This window comes from Eucyclogobius newberryi, unplaced genomic scaffold, assembly GCF_026437365.1.
Source record: "Eucyclogobius newberryi isolate DKJ021-1_F unplaced genomic scaffold, fEucNew1.0.hap1 SCAF_10, whole genome shotgun sequence".
Classification (NCBI taxonomy): Eukaryota; Metazoa; Chordata; class Actinopteri; order Gobiiformes; family Gobiidae; genus Eucyclogobius; species Eucyclogobius newberryi.
The window spans coordinates 18051583-18068043 of NW_027315724.1; the positions used below are offsets into that span (position 1 = coordinate 18051583).

The window sequence follows — 16461 nt, forward strand, 5'->3', positions numbered from 1 at the left end:
GATTGCGCCACTCTGAGAATGACAACAGTTGCATCTTCTCTTCCGTAATCTCCCGTTCCTTGTTACCAGTAATTTTCTTAACGATAAAGCTGCAGTGTGTAACTTTTCCGGGGGTGTCTGCTAATCTGCTGGTCTCCATGGAGATGCTCTTTCTTTACCTTGAATGTTCCCCATAATGGCATTAAACCATTTCATCTACAGTTTGGAGAGATGCAGCTCACAGTAGTAGTAGTAGTATTAGTAGTAGTGGTTGAAGTAGTAATATTAGTAGTAATTGCAGTAGCAGTAGCAAAAGCAATAGCAATATCAGTAGTAGTAGTAGTAGTAGTAGTAGCAGTAGTAACATATTTATTTTTAGCAATTAAAAACACTTGTAGTACAAGTAGTAGTAGTAGTAGCAGTAGCAGTAGCAGTAGCAGTAGCAGTAGCAGTAGCAGTAGCAGTAGCAGTAGCAGTAGTAGTAGTAGTAGTAGTAGTAGTAGTAGTAGTAGTAGTGGTGGTGGTGGTGGTGGTGGTGGTGGTGGTAGTAGTAGTAGTATTAGTAGTAGTAGTAGTGGTAGTAGTGGTAGTAGTAGTAGTAGTAGCAGTAGCAGTAGTAGTAGATAACGTGAGTCGCCTAAAATACAGCTCACCAACAGATTTTTACCACTTTCAGAGATGGAATTAAATGAAAAAAGGAAAGATGACGTGGCCAAAATACAGCGAGGAGGATCTGTGCCAGGAGCCAAGGTCACGTAGATTGTTTTAGTTGGGGACGGCGCGATAAGTCACGTGACGCATGAAAAGATAAACACACATTCTTTTCCAAGCGCCACTGTTTCTGAGATAACGTCACTCCTTCCAAATATTATGGCTAAGCATGGAGGAGCTAAACAGCTGATTGTGCACGTGGGTGCAGTGGACATGCGGCGGGAACAGACTGAAGTTTTGAAAAAAAGACTTCTTGAAGTTATTCGACGTGCTTGATAAAATGGAAATCAAAACATTCATAAGTGGACCTCTTCCAAACATCGACAGGAGGATAAACAAGTTTAGCCGGCTTCATCAGCCAGAGACCGAGCCAATGTTTCAACATCAAAAGCACCACAACCTCAGCCTCCACCAAAGGATTCATCAGCAGCTGCTCCACCACCACCAGCAAAGGATTCAGCTCCAGCTGCTCCGCATTCACCTCCACCGCCTCCAGCAAAGGAACAATCTTCAAAGGCCTTGGACCCATCTGTGACAAGCCCAACAACATCCCTGTCATCGCCCCTGCCTTCACACCAGCCCTGGGTTCCCCCTGCAACATCTACTCCCACTAAAGATTCATCAGTCTCCTTCTCATCTCCACTCTCACCCATGGGCCTTCCCAGCCATTTTGAAAGTCTGATCAAATCAGGCATTAAGATGGCTCCACTCACGCCCAATAAAGCAAGGGCTATGTCTTCCCTGCACAAGCCGACTACACCAACAAAAGCCCCACCACCCATCCCCCCTCGCCTCTCACCTGGTCCCAAACTCTCCTTGGCTATAAAAGCCCCACCACCCATCCCCCCTCACCTCTCACCTGGTCCCAAACTCTCCTTGGCTATAAAAGCCCCACCACCCATCCAACCTCGCCTTTCACCTGGTATCTCCCATAGCTAGGATGCACTGGGTCTCAGCATTGCCGGGACTTATTGTCACATTAAAAATCAAACCAACCCGGGGCCCTATGTAAAAAGAGCCCCCCCTAGTGCTATTTCTGTAGTCACATCATCACAGAGATGGAAAAACAAAATGCGAGTCAGGCGCAATCTGAGAAATGTGATTCATATTCCCTGTGAAAAGATAAAGCCCAGTCTCACTGAAACTAGTCTGAAACTTCCTGTGCAAAATGTCAGATCCTTATGTAACAAATCTCTCTTAATTAATAATTTTATTTCTTCTAATAATCTTGATTTTATGTTTTTAACTGAAACATGGCTTGACAAAAACACAGGAAATGTAGTTCTGATAGAATCTGCTCCACCCAACTTTAAGTTTGAATCTGAAACACGAGAAAACAAAAAAGGGGGTGGAGTCTGTGTGGTCTTTAGAGATGAAATAATTACCCGCAGGTTGTCTTTTGGGGTGTTTTCATCATTTGAGTATGTATCCTTTAAAATGGAGCTAAAACGGTCTCCATCCATTCTCTTCATTGTTTTATACAAGCCTCCCCAGCACTGCCAAAGTTTTATTGATGATTTTACTGAGATGCTTTCAGTCATATGTACAGACTTTGATGGTTTGGTCATTACAGGTGATTTCAATGTGCATGTTGATAATATCTGTGACAGAAACGCTAAAGAGCTTGATGCTGTCCTTGAAACCTTCAGTCTTACTCAGCATGTGAGAGGCCCCACCAACAGCAAAGGACACACTCTAGATCTCATAATTACAAAGGGGGTAAATATTTAAAATGTTAATGTGATCGATGTTGCTCTGTCTGATCATTTCTGTGTCTTCTTTGACCTGTCTGTTTCTCCCAAACCTCCGGTTGGTCCTGCAGTTGTTCAGAGGAGACACATAAGTGATGGCACAGGTGCACTGTTTATGGAAATGATAAACTTTGAAAATGTCTCATGTTCTAATGTAAATGATTTGTTGAACTCTGTTACATCTAGTGTTTTGAATGTTCTGGACACCATCGCCCCTGTAAAGGCTAAAATGGTTAAAAATAAGCAGAAGGCGCCGTGGAGAAATGATGATTGGGTCAGGGCACAGAAAAGGGAGTGCCGCAGGGCCGAACGGAAATGGCGCAAGTCAAAGCTCCAGGTTCAAAAAGAGATTTACAAAGAAAAGCTGAACATGTACAACCTAATCTTATGTAGAACTAGGGAAAGATATTTTTCTGAAATAATTGGAAGCTGCAGTAACAACTCGCGTGTCCTGTTTGCCACAGTAAACAGATTAACAAACCCTCCAGCTCAGCTGCCGTTAGAACTCATTTCCACATCCAAGTGTAATGAGTTTGCATTATTCTTTAATGACAAAGTTCAGGGCATTAAAAATGCTATAAATCCCACAATGCAAAAAATTACCCTAAAACCACCAAGACACTTAGAGCTAACTCACTTTACACCAGTAACTGACAAAACTGTCCATGAGATCATCACCAGTCTGAGTTCATCTACATGCTGCCTTGATGTGTTACCCTCCAGATTTCTAAAGTCTGTGCTGAACAGTTTGTTAGCACCATTCACTCACATAGTTAACATGTTGCTTCAATCTGGAACATTCCCAATGTCTTTGAAAACTGCGGTCATAAAGCCTCTCCTAAAGAAGAGCAGTCTTGATGCCGCAGTACTGAGTCATTACCGGCCCATCTCTAATCTACCATTTTGGGGCAAAGTCCTTGAAAAGGTTGTTTACCAACAGCTCACAGATTTCCTCTTAATAAACAACTCATTTGATGTTTTTCAGTCAGGTTTTAGACCTCATCACAGCACTGAGACTGCTCTTGTCAAGGTGACAAATGACATCCGCCTGAACACTGACACGGGCAAAGCCTCAGTCTTAATTCTGTTAGATCTGAGTGCTGCTTTTGACACTGTCGATCATGGGATCCTCTTACAGAGACTAGAGGACTGGGTGGGCATCACTGGCACTGCCCTAAACTGGTTAAGGTCCTATCTGGAAGACAGGAAGTACTTTGTTGAAATTGGTAGCTGTGTCTCAGACCACAGGACCCTGACCTGTGGAGTGCCCCAAGGGTCAGTCCTGGGTCCCCTTCTGTTCAACCTCTACATGCTGCCGTTGGGTCAGTTGATACGCAGTGAAAATGTGTCCTATCACAATTATGCAGACGACACTCAGATCTATGTTTCACTATCGGCAGGTGACTATGGACCAGTAGATTCACTCTGTCACTGCATCCAACAGATCAGTTTGTGGATGCAAAACAACTTTCTCCAGCTGAACTCAGACAAGACTGAAATAATCGTTTTTGGCCACAGAAACAAAGAGAAAGTGTTAGCGGTCACCTCCAGAGTCTCGCTCTAAAACCTACAAACCAAATTAGAAATCTGGGGGTAATAATGGACTCAGACTTGAACTTTAATAGCACGTCAAATCAATAACATCAGCAGCTTTTTACCATCTAAAAAACATTGCCAAAATCAAAAATATACTGTCAAAACCAGATTTAGAGAGACTTATCCACGCGTTTGTCTCCAGTAGATTAGACTACTGTAACGGCCTGCTCACTGGTCTCTCCAAACGAGCTGTAAAACAGCTGCAGTACATCCAGAACGCTGCTGCTCGGGTCCTGACTAGAACCAGGAAGTATGAGCACATTAGTCCTGTTCTCAGGTCTCTGCACTGGCTCCCTGTGGCTCAGAAAATAGACTTTAAAGCAGCTCTGCTTGTGTACAAGTCTCTGCATGGCCTAGCACCAAAGTACATCTTGGATATGTTAGTGCCATATGAACCATCTCGGATTTTGAGGACCTCAGGGACCGGCCTCCTGCTGGTGCCCAGAGTCAGGACAAAACATGGGGAATCTGCGTTTCAGTTTTATGCAGCTAAAATCTGGAACAGTCTTCCTGAAGATGTGAGACAGGCTTCTACTCTGGCAATGTTCAAATCTAAGCTAAAAACAGTTTTGTTTAGCTGCGCATATGGCTGAAAGGATTTTTTCTTTGCACTCTTCTCTTTTGTTTGTGATTTTATTAGTTTAGAAAATCAGTTGGATTGATAATTTTTAATTTAGTTAATTTTATTGTATTTCTGTAATTTCTTTGTGATTTGAATGCATTTTTCCTGCTGTGTGAAGCACTTTGAATTGCCTTGTGTATGAAATGTGCTCTACAAATAAACTTGCCTTGCCTTGCCTAGTAGCAGTATTATTAATTATTATTATTATTATTATTATTATTATTATTATTATTATTATTATTATTATTATTAGTAGTAGTAGTAGTAGTAGTAGTAGTAGTAGTAGTAGTAGTAGTAGTAGCGGTAGTAGTAGTAGTAGTAGTAGTAGTAGTAGTAGCGGTAGTAGTAGTAGTAGTAGTAGTAGTAGTGGTAGTAGTAGTAGTATTAGTAGTAGTAGCGGTAGTAGTAGCGGTAGTAGTAGTAGTGGTAGTAGTAGTAGTAGTGGTAGTAGTAGTAGTATTAGTAGTAGCACTAGTATTAGCGGTAGTAACAGCTATTAATAGTTGCCAGATAGATAGGTTTAATGCCCTACCGTGGGACATTTGAGGCAGGGTCAGGACAAGCAGAATGTCCGACAGAAAAGGTACAAAGTGCAATGTAAAATGTAAGAAAGAAGTGACAAGAAAACAATCAGAAACAAACAGTTCTGAGGCTTTAACTTTGTGTCTGAAATGATGTTTTTTGTCTCACTTTGTTTTGCAGCAGTTCAAACTAAAGCATGTCTGAGATGTCAGAGCCGGCTAATGAAACGGTGCATTGTTGTGCAGGAGCCGTTAGCTTTGTGGATTAGCGCCGCTGCTCGTTACACTGTCACGAGAAGAAGACAGGCTTTCATTTGCTGTTCTGACGCGTCGTTAGTCTTCCACCATTATATTTGATTGCATTTGTGGTGACAGCAAGTTTCATTTTCTATTTTCCAAACAATAAAATCTTGTGTGTGATCGATTTAACTGAGAAGGTGTTGGTGTGAAGAGTTGACGTGGTTACAGAAGCGTCCAGTCTTTTGTCTCTCATTTGGACCCCCAGGAAGGAAAGAAGGAAAGAAGGAAAGAAAGAAAGAAAGAAAGAAAGAAAGAAAAAAGCAAAGAAGAAAGGAAAGAAGGAGGGAAAGAAAGAAAGAAAGAAAGAAGGAAACAAATGGATGAATGAATACTCGCTCCAAACCAAAACTGGCACACTAATCTTCCGTCTCGGTCAGTAGTGTCCAAACCTCTTTCCTTGTGCAATGGGTCGAGGGCCAAACCTGTTCATGTTTGACATGTTTCAGTTGTCTTTAATATACTCTGCTTTTTAGACATCTCCTCAGTCTATTTCATACTCAGGGTAAACTAGATCTTATGAAATTCAGCACCTTTCCGTAGGTTACATTTATTTAGCGCTTTTCTACCGTCAAGGCACTCAAATCAAGAAACGCTTTACATCAAGGAACCAGTGTTCGCAGACACTGGTGGCGAGTCGGTTTAAGTGTCTTGCCCAAGGACACAACGGCAGTATTCACCTGAGGCAGCCGCGATCGTACCGCCAACCTGTGGGCCAATGGATCTGAAGACGAGTACTCTACCACTGAGCTACTGCCGCCCTGAGCGGCAGTAGCATAGAACCTACATAGAACCTTATACATTCCCCCCTTGCTGCTTTGGATGACACCGCCTTATTTTCACATTTTATTATTTACTTATCCTGAGTTTTCACTGGTCCCACCCAGTTGTGTTTATTTTCTATTTGTTATATGTGAGTTTGTATGGTTGTTTGTTTGTCTGTTTTATGTAGAAAAAATTACAAAAAAAAGAAGCACGCATTCTTGTTGTGAGCGTGCTCTCCTCTCCACAGATATGGCAAGTAACTAGGCCCAACGATCCAAAACCATGACATCTTGGCGTTGAAAGCAAACGTCAACTCAAAGCCACAATCAATACAAAATTGACAAACTGGAAAAAACAACTTAAAATCATTCAATCAGTTCTCCTGCACGGTTTTTACTGAAGTATAGTAGGCCTGCACCACAATGAACTGAAGCGGGCCTCTCGACAGCGGCCCCGTCCTCCCACCGTCCTCCCTCGTCCTCCGTCCATCTCTGTTCAGGTGGAGCTCGTCAGTCGCACACCGCTCCCATTACCCGCTCCGTGTTTACCTCTCGCACAGACAGCGCCGCTCGTTTGCTCGTCATTTCTCCCGCCGAAAATTGGCTGCGTTGGCGCCGGTGAAGCCCTGTTCTGACGGGCTTGTCACGGCGAGCGGCGAAAATAGGTACAAACAATGGGATAATAGGTAAACACGGCGGTTTATAGAGAGAAGAACAAAACCTGCACAGCGCTGTGTAGAAGTCTGTCACGTTTGCACCGCGACCGCTCATTTTGTGTCAATGTCAGAATGTTCACAGTATCGCAGCCCGTAATCCATACAAAATGCTACAAATAAGCTCTTAATATAATCACTTCAATGTCATTTTGATGATATACATGTGCAAAATGTGTAACATCAGATTCATAGTCCTTTTAGAATGTCTAATACGATATTGTAGAAAAAGCTTCAGTTGTAGTCATCTGGACTCAGTTAGAAAAATTAGACGTTTTGACTCTCATCCAAGAGTCATTGTCAATAAAAGAATTTAGGTGGGTGGCAGGGTGGGTGAGCCAGGATCTCACAAGACAAAGAGGATACTAATAGCCCATTAAAAGTCTGAATAGGCTCGGTAGATACAAAGAGGGTAAGTTTCTGTTGAAACAAACAACTCTTTCCACTTCAGGAAGGCTCCGCCCAATGGGCTGGACTTACCACAGAATAGTACAAATATCGGAGTTCTCGACCTAAATTCTTTTATTGACAATGACTTTTGGATGAGAGTCGAAACGTCTAATTTTTTCTAACTGAGTCCAGATGATACAACTGAAGCTTTTTCTACTATGGAACACGCCTGGACGAATGAGGGATTACACTGACATAATACGATATTAATATATTTTAGTGTTACAGTTATTGTGAGGAAAAATATCGCGATTTAACGATTATTCATGATTATTGGGATTGTTCCTCAAGTTTAAGTCAAATAATTTTAAGTTATTTACATTTTGGTCTTTTTTTTGGGCTATAAATTGAACAAACAAAACAAAAAACACTTAATTTCGTGACACAGAGGAAGAAGAATTCAATGGATTTAGTGATTTGGGGTAAAACTGATGCTTTGGTGAACTTGTTAGCATGTTCTTTATGCTATAGTTATCTGAATAACTGTTAATATGTTACGTTAACATACCAGACACTTACCACAGTTCTGTCTGTGCGTCATGTAGCTGAAGGTGTTATGTTAGCATACGTACACCTATTCACCATGTTCTCTCATCTGTTATTATTTTAAATTGTTTTTCAAGATGAAATATCTGTTCTTGGTCTTGGATTTTATCAAATAAATTTCCCCCAAAAATACGACTTATACTCCAGTGCAACTTCTATATTTTTTATCTTCTCTATTATGCATTTTTTGGCTGGTGCGACTTATAGTCCGAAAAATACGGTACTTAACACAAACACGGGCCCACAAAAAGCATACTATATCATCTTTAAATATTTTGATAGTCCAACGGAGGTAGAAAAGCATTAGCTCAAAGTCCTACTCTTAAACACAACTGTCTGAACCGACCTCCACTGAGAAAAAGCCCATGTCACGTCAAAAACTGAGCTGTGTTTTCCTGTTGTTTTGTGCTTTCTTTACACTCGCTGTCGCCCTGAATCCTAAAAACCCCGCGTGTGTTTTTGTGTCAGGTTGCTGTCATGCACGAAGCAGCGGCTCTTTTTCTTTTTCAGGGCCACCGTCGAGCTGCTCCCGGAGTCGCGCTAAATAATTCAGGTGTATTTAAAAGACCGGGAGGCAGGGGGCGCCGACGCTGCCATTCAAAACCACGCACACGCAGAGAGCACCGTTCAGTAAATACAGCGCGCAAGTAGGAGGCTGCGGCTACAAGGTCGTCTACGAGAGACACAGAGACACACACATGAGCGGACGGGAGTTGCTTCAAAAATAGACGGGTTAGAAAAAGGAATGGAGAGTGCGGAGACCCCCGCCAAGGCGCTGACCCCGTGTCACAAGAGGAGAATCAAATTACAGCGGCCGCACCTGAAGCTCGAGGGGGAATGTGGGGTATCGAGAGTTATAGAATAGTCTTTGAAACGTTTAGAATCTACTGAATCTATTGCTGCAGTGACATTTCTTCACCAGGGGGGGCAGCCTCGACTCTTAAGATAATGCTGTGAGAATAGATGATAGGCTCAGCTCGGCCAATAGGAGCAGGGAAAGAAGGCGAAGACGCAATGAATCAAACTGTCTAATTGGAACAAATATAAGATTTTCCTCAAATCAACAGTCACGATCTGGAAGCCCTTCGTCACCCCATTTCAATCTTTATTTGTTTAAAAATCCACTTAAAAGAATCTCATTGTACAAGAAAATTGTAGAAATTACCATCTGACTAATCAAAAAGTGATGGTTGCTGTCTAGTCGTCGACTTAAATAATTGTTAATTGCAGTGACTGACTATAGTAAATTAATAAGAGACTACTGTAAAAAGCTTTTGCACCATTACTTGTTTTTTTCCTACACGAAATCTGTATTTTTAATTATTTTTTTAATATATAAATGGATTCACAAGTGGACTTATGCCTATGCCTATGGTAGCGCTCCGTTCAGGGATGAACCCAAGCCACAAGCGTTATGGCGTTGGCGATGTTTTTTCCCCCCAGATATCGGTCTAATATTGAAAATGTCGCCGATATTAAGCCCCGACATCGCTGTGTGTTTGAGGTCTCTGTTTGAGTTGAAGCGCAAATAAAAGAGCGAGCAAAACAAAAAAGAGCCGCAAACAAATGACTTCAATCCCACATAAATACGTATTATCTTTTCTAAAAGTGAAACGCTAGCATGTACATTTTGAAGTCCTGATATCATATGGACGTCGGCACGTATCGCCTTTCGCCTACAGCGTCGAGACAGTACGGACAGTCCCGAGTCGTCTCCCCTTCACTTTGCCCTGAAAGTGCAGTAAACTTTCCCTTAAACGCGTCCTCGTTCCCTCCAGTCGAACGTACTTGTGCCTGTTTATCGCTCCGTGGTGATTATGTGGCACTTATGTCTAACGCAGTTACAGCGAATGAGGAGGCATATTTACGAGCGCGCGGTAATCCGTACGGCGACTGCCATTACCGCGAGCCACAGTATTTACGACGTGCATTAGCCACCGGAGCGTCACATTTTAAAGGCATTATCTGAAATGGCCGCTATCGAATCCGCCGCAGGGAGAGCGTGGCGCTAGTCACGTTACGGATGCTATTACTTAATTATAAATGCATTGTTTTCAAGTCCATATATTCTCAAACTTTTAAGTCATTGTAGTTATCCAAATTGAGCCACAAGCAGTATTTCCTTTTGGTTATGTCATGTCCTTTTAACACAATAAAACTATTTTCACACATACTTTTTATCAACTCACTGCAGGCCTTAGACTGGTGGACTGTTCAGATGATATTTACATTTAGTTGATGTTTTACTCGTAAATCATGTCAAAGAGTATTTATAAAGCGCACTTACAACTTTAAACGCCCAAAGTTATATACAGAAAAGTGCAATAAAACATAGAAATAATCAATTAAACATACCGCATTTTACGGACTATAAGTCGCACCTTTTTTCATAGTTTGGCCGGGGTGCGACTTATACTCCAGAGTGACTTACAAGTGATATTGTTCGTTATTTTCACACTGGCAACCGCAAGAGGGCGCTCTAGGCTCTAAGCAACACAGAAGAAGAATCGGCACCTCCTCTACCGCCGCAGTTTGGGTTGAGTTGTTTAGAAGTGACACAGAGGAAGAAGAATTTAATGGATTTAGTGATTTAGTGATACATTTCCCCAAGAAATGCAACTTATACTCCAGTGCAACTTGTATATGTTTTTTTCTTCTCTATTATGCATTTTTTGGCTGGTGCGACTTATACTCCGGTGCGAGTCCAGAAATACGGTACAAGTTAATAACGACTAAAAGGCCAGAGAGAAAATTTAGTTTTTTGATAAAGATTTAAATAGCGTTTTAGCAGACCTAAAGTGCAGAGGCTGTTCAAGCCACAGAGAAAGCTTGGTCCCCTCTGCTTTTCTTCTTTGACCTGGGCACGTCCAGGAGGAGCTGAGAGGAGGACCACGTGGTACAAGCAGGAACATGGTGGGAAAATCACTTCCGCAAATAACAGGGAGCCAGACACTTAAAAACCACAAGCAAAAACTGGATTCTGTGGAGAACTGGAAGCCGAAGCATTAATGCCAGGACTGAAGTGTTGGCGACGCCTACAATCAGGTCTGTCTTGCACCAAAATGTTTGTCGATGAGGTGAGGATTTGCAGTAACATGTACAGCCTTTGGTCATTTGGGCCGTAGTTTAGACACCGTGCAATAATTTGGTCCATCTAAACAGAGAATATGCAAATCGTGAATTGAAGCCAGGGCCACCTCGCTAATTAGTCATCGACATCTAATGACTCAACTTTCAACCATAACTCCAAACCCTTATTCTTAAAGGCGTAATGGACGATTTTTCGCCGATTAGAGAACTCAAGCGGAAGTGCGCATGCGCACTCCCCTCCTTCCTGTGCGGAGACACACAAAAGCCTCACTGCTAACACGTGCGTTTGTTTATCAGCGGGACGGATCGCATTTCTCGTCTCCTGCAGATTTTCGTCTCTTCTGAGTCAGCTCGAACTGTCTTTCTCTGTCTTAATTCTGTACACTGAGGGAACTATATTATGATAGATCCATGCGCTTAGACACAGGGAAACGTGCTGCTCTCGGGGAACGAGCCAGAACGAGGCTGCAGGTGAGCGGTAGGTGCATCCTATGATTGATACGTGGCAGGACTAATCGGCAGTCCACGCCACGAGGAAATGATACTCAGATTTGGGCAAACAAATCGTCCATTCAACCTTTAATTAAATGAATCCTTGACTGTTCATGCTTTATTAAGGCTGATTAAATGTGTAGTTTTTACAATTTTATGTGCGATTTTGTGTAAAAAACCCGCCTTTCCCTTTCCGTCCATTTTGCTGGTGGCTCTCACGTCTTGATTTGCTTTCTCCTCCGGTATCTCACTTGACTTGTCACCGGATCAAGCCTTCGTGACCCCCTCACCATCCTCCTCTCTCCCGGACGCGAGGAGGAGGTGCGCCGAGAGGATTTATGGATGAAGACAGGGCTAAAAGGGAAAAGGGGTGAAAAACCTGTCAGACTCGCTTTCGGTGTCAGAGGGAAGCGGCTGTGGACGCGCAGAACGACCCTGAGTGATGGGTTTGCAGAGACAAGATGAGAAACACCACCGAGACGTCCTCGTTTGTGAGACAGGCGGAGAAATGTGGAGAAACATGTGGATAAACGTGTAGAAAAACGTGTAAAAAATGTTAGAAACGTGTGGAAAAAAACATGTGGGGAAAGGTTAAAAACAGTACTTTTGACAATACATGTTGATTTCTCTACTTTGAATTCTTAATCTATTAATTGTCTTGTATAATCATTTTTGTTTTGTTTATTTTTGTCTTTTTTCAAGAAGAAATAGCAGCACATGACTTAAATATTCATGGGTCAAAGCAATAAGGCAATTTAATCAAAATGTTGGGAAAGGTCCTCACAAATTCCTTCAAATCAGGACTATAATCCTACAAACCCTACAATGGGACACGTCACTCTCATCAAGCTCCTTAAAACAACCCTTGTATTTGTACGATACTTGTGTTCATCTTTGACTCGAGAGACGTCATTTCAAAACAACAAATCTAGCTACTTCCAAAAGAAAAATCATTGCTTTGTTTTGCACTTGACGCATTGCTAAACATGATGAACTACAAATGGGTCTATGTCTACGCTAGCAGCTGCGGAAAGCGGAGGGGGGAAAAGAATTGAGAAAGTCGAGAAAGTTCAGCTCTTGCCTCGGGGACTCGCCGTTGTCCCTGGTGGATAGCGGTACATCTTTTTCGCCTTGATCCTTTCAGATCGGCGTGAATCATACGTTATAAAAAAAACATGCAGAGATTGACGGATAAAATGTCACCTCACTCTTCTCTCATCACTTTTAAACGCATCTATTCTTGTAGCATATGGTAAGTCGGTGGAAGTGTCCAAAGGGTAGCTGTTCTGCAGGGCATTATAGCGTTTAACCATGGCTGAGTACAAGCCCGATTTCCCTCAGCGCTAACCATTACGCGGAGTGAAAAGTGTCTCTCTGATGTGCGGTCAGAACCTTGGGAGGTTTTAAAAGACTTCCCACGTACGTATTGAAACTTGTACCTCAAAAGGAGCAGAATAATTATGGTAGGACTTCGCAGTTACTGAGGTCTCCAAGGATGATGTTCCCGAGCAAATTGAGTAAGTGAGTAATCGCATTTGACATGATCCTGTTAAGGGTTGTATTAGGCTGCAGTAACAATATGTAGATATTATGTGAAGGCAAATCTGACTAAATGTACAGTATTTAATGGTGAAAGGGTTTGACTAAGCCAAGGAACTGAATTGTCTCGGAAACAAAGCCTTTGTGAGTGGGTGGCAAAGTCAAAACGATGGGTGTAGATGCAGAATATAGTCTTATAGACACAGCCATTACAACAACTACCACTGCCAGTACAACTACCACTGCATCACAACAACTGTCACTGCCATCACAACAACTGTCACTGCCATCACAACAACTACCACTGCCATCACAACAACTACCATTGGCAGTACAACAACTACCACTGCATCACAACAACTGTCACTGCCATCACAACAACTACCACTGCCATCACAACAACTGTCACTGCCATCACAACAACTACCACTGCTATCACAACAACTACCATTGGCAGTACAACAACTACCACTGCATCACAACAACTGTCACTGCCATCACAACAACTACCACTGCCATCACAACAACTGTCACTGCCATCACAACAACTGTCACTGCCATCACAACAACTACCACTGCCATCACAACAACTGTCACTGCCATCACAACAACTGTCACTGCCATCACAACAACTGTTACTGCCATCACAACAACTGTCACTGCCATCACAACAACTGTCACTGCCATCACAACAACTGTCACTGCCATCACAACAACTACCATTGGCAGTACAACAACTACCACTGCATCACAACAACTGTCACTGCCATCACAACAACTACCACTGCCATCACAACAACTGTCACTGCCATCACAACAACTACCACTGCCATCACAACAACTGTCACTGCCATCACAACAACTACCACTGCCATCACAACAACTGTCACTGCCATCACAACAACTACCACTGCCATCACAACAACTACCACTGCCATCACAACAACTACCACTGCCATCACAACAACTACCACTGCCATCACAACAACTACCACTGCCATCACACCAACTACCACTGCATCACAACAACTGTCACTGCCATCACAACAACTACCACTGCCATCACAACAACTACCACTGCCATCACAACAACTACCACTGCCATCACACCAACTACCACTGCATCACAACAACTGTCACTGCCATCACAACAACTACCACTGCCATCACAACAACTACCACTGCCATCACAACAACTACCATTGGCAGTACAACAACTACCACTGCATCACAACAACTGTCACTGCCATCACAACAACTGTCACTGCCATCACAACAACTACCACTGCCATCACAACAACTGTCACTGCCATCACAACAACTGTCACTGCCATCACAACAACTGTCACTGCCATCACAACAACTGTCACTGCCATCACAACAACTGTCACTGCCATCACAACAACTGTCACTGCCATCACAACAACTGTCACTGCCATCACAACAACTACCATTGGCAGTACAACACCTACCACTGCATCACAACAACTGTCACTGCCATCACAACAACTGTCACTGCCATCACAACAACTGTCACTGCCATCACAACAACTACCATTGGCAGTACAACAACTACCACTGCATCACAACAACTACCACTGCCATCACAACAACTGTCACTGCCATCACAACAACTACCACTGCCATCACAACAACTGTCACTGCCATCACAACAACTACCACTGCCATCACAACAACTGTCACTGCCATCACAACAACTACCACTGCCATCACAACAACTACCACTGCCATCACAACAACTACCACTGCCATCACACCAACTACCACTGCATCACAACAACTGTCACTGCCATCACAACAACTACCACTGCCATCACAACAACTACCACTGCCATCACAACAACTACCACTGCATCACAACAACTGTCACTGCCATCACAACAACTACCACTGCCATCACAACAACTGTCACTGCCATCACAACAACTACCACTGCCATCACAACAACTACCACTGCCATCACAACAACTACCACTGCCATCACAACAACTACCACTGCATCACAACAACTGTCACTGCCATCACAACAACTACCAGTGCCATCACAACAACTACCACTGCCATCACAACAACTACCACTGCCATCACAACAACTACCACTGCATCACAACAACTGTCACTGCCATCACAACAACTACCACTGCCATCACAACAACTACCACTGCATCACAACAACTACCACTGCCATCACAACAACTACCACTGCCATCACAACAACTACCACTGCATCACAACAACTGTCACTGCCATCACAACAACTACCAGTGCCATCACAACAACTACCACTGCCATCACAACAACTACCAGTGCCATCACAACAACTACCACTGCATCACAACAACTACCACTGCCATCACAACAACTACCAATGCCATCACAACAACTACCACTGCCATCACAACAACTACCACTATCTGTACAACAGCTACCATTACTATTACAACTACCACTGCCATGCCACGTTCAGCACGACACAGCGCGTTCTCGGCGTCAGACACTGAAGTCCCGTCTTGACGCAGAAACCACCCAGGAGCGCTCAGAAACCCGGCGACACAATCAACATGCAAAACGCTGCTCGCTCTAAAGCAGGCTTCAGTCACGGACGCGTTTAAAGGGAATGTTCCTCCTCACATTAGGACATGACTCGGAGCGCCCCCTGCCTCTCGCCGCACTCTCTGGAGTAATGTCGCTCTATGTTTTACAAAGAGGAGCGTGCATGAAGGCGGATGTCAAATGAAAGCTTCAGGGCATTGTGGGTAGAAATAGAGAGTACAGAAGGAGCGAGAGAGAGAAGAGGTGTGACGGGAAAAGAGGAGGAATAAGGGAATGGCATCGCTGTGAAGTGGAGGAGACACGCGGCGGAGAGGACGTGTGGACTTTTAAATGGAACGCTACTTTCTCGACTCGTGCTTTTTCTCCCAGTTTGTCATTCTTCTGGTGTCGGAGCACGCCCTCAAATGTTCCACAGGATTTCAATAAACTTGACTATGTTGCTCGAAAACATTTGAAACATTTGTACATCTCCCACGGCAATTCATAATTAAAAACTAAAAATAATAATCTTTTGAATAGTGAAAAATCCGCAAAATGTCGCAGATAACAGGAAGTTGAAACCCACGCCGTTGAAGCCAAACAAAAACGTACAAATATTGCTGTATACTCATAGAAACCGTCTTGATTTGAGCTTATATTTCTGGGTTTGTACTTGTCTTGTTTTGGTCCTGCTTTTCAGTCCTGACACAGACTTTGGTCAGTTTCTAGTCCATGTTTAGGTTCAGGTTTAGTCCCAATACTGATGTGTGTGTGTGTGTGTGCAAATGGAATGCTTAAGGGCCGTGTTCAGTCAGCATAATCAGACTCACACATTTC

At 43.2% G+C, this 16461-nt stretch overlaps 1 protein-coding gene across 1 annotated transcript in view; it reads right to left on the reverse strand.

Moving 5' to 3' along the window:
• The window catches only part of LOC140376046 (calsyntenin-2-like), a gene marked incomplete at its 5' end in the record, with an annotated part of 269481 nt that overhangs the window by 115359 nt on the left and 137661 nt on the right, over window positions 1-16461 (reverse strand). The window lies entirely within an intron of this gene.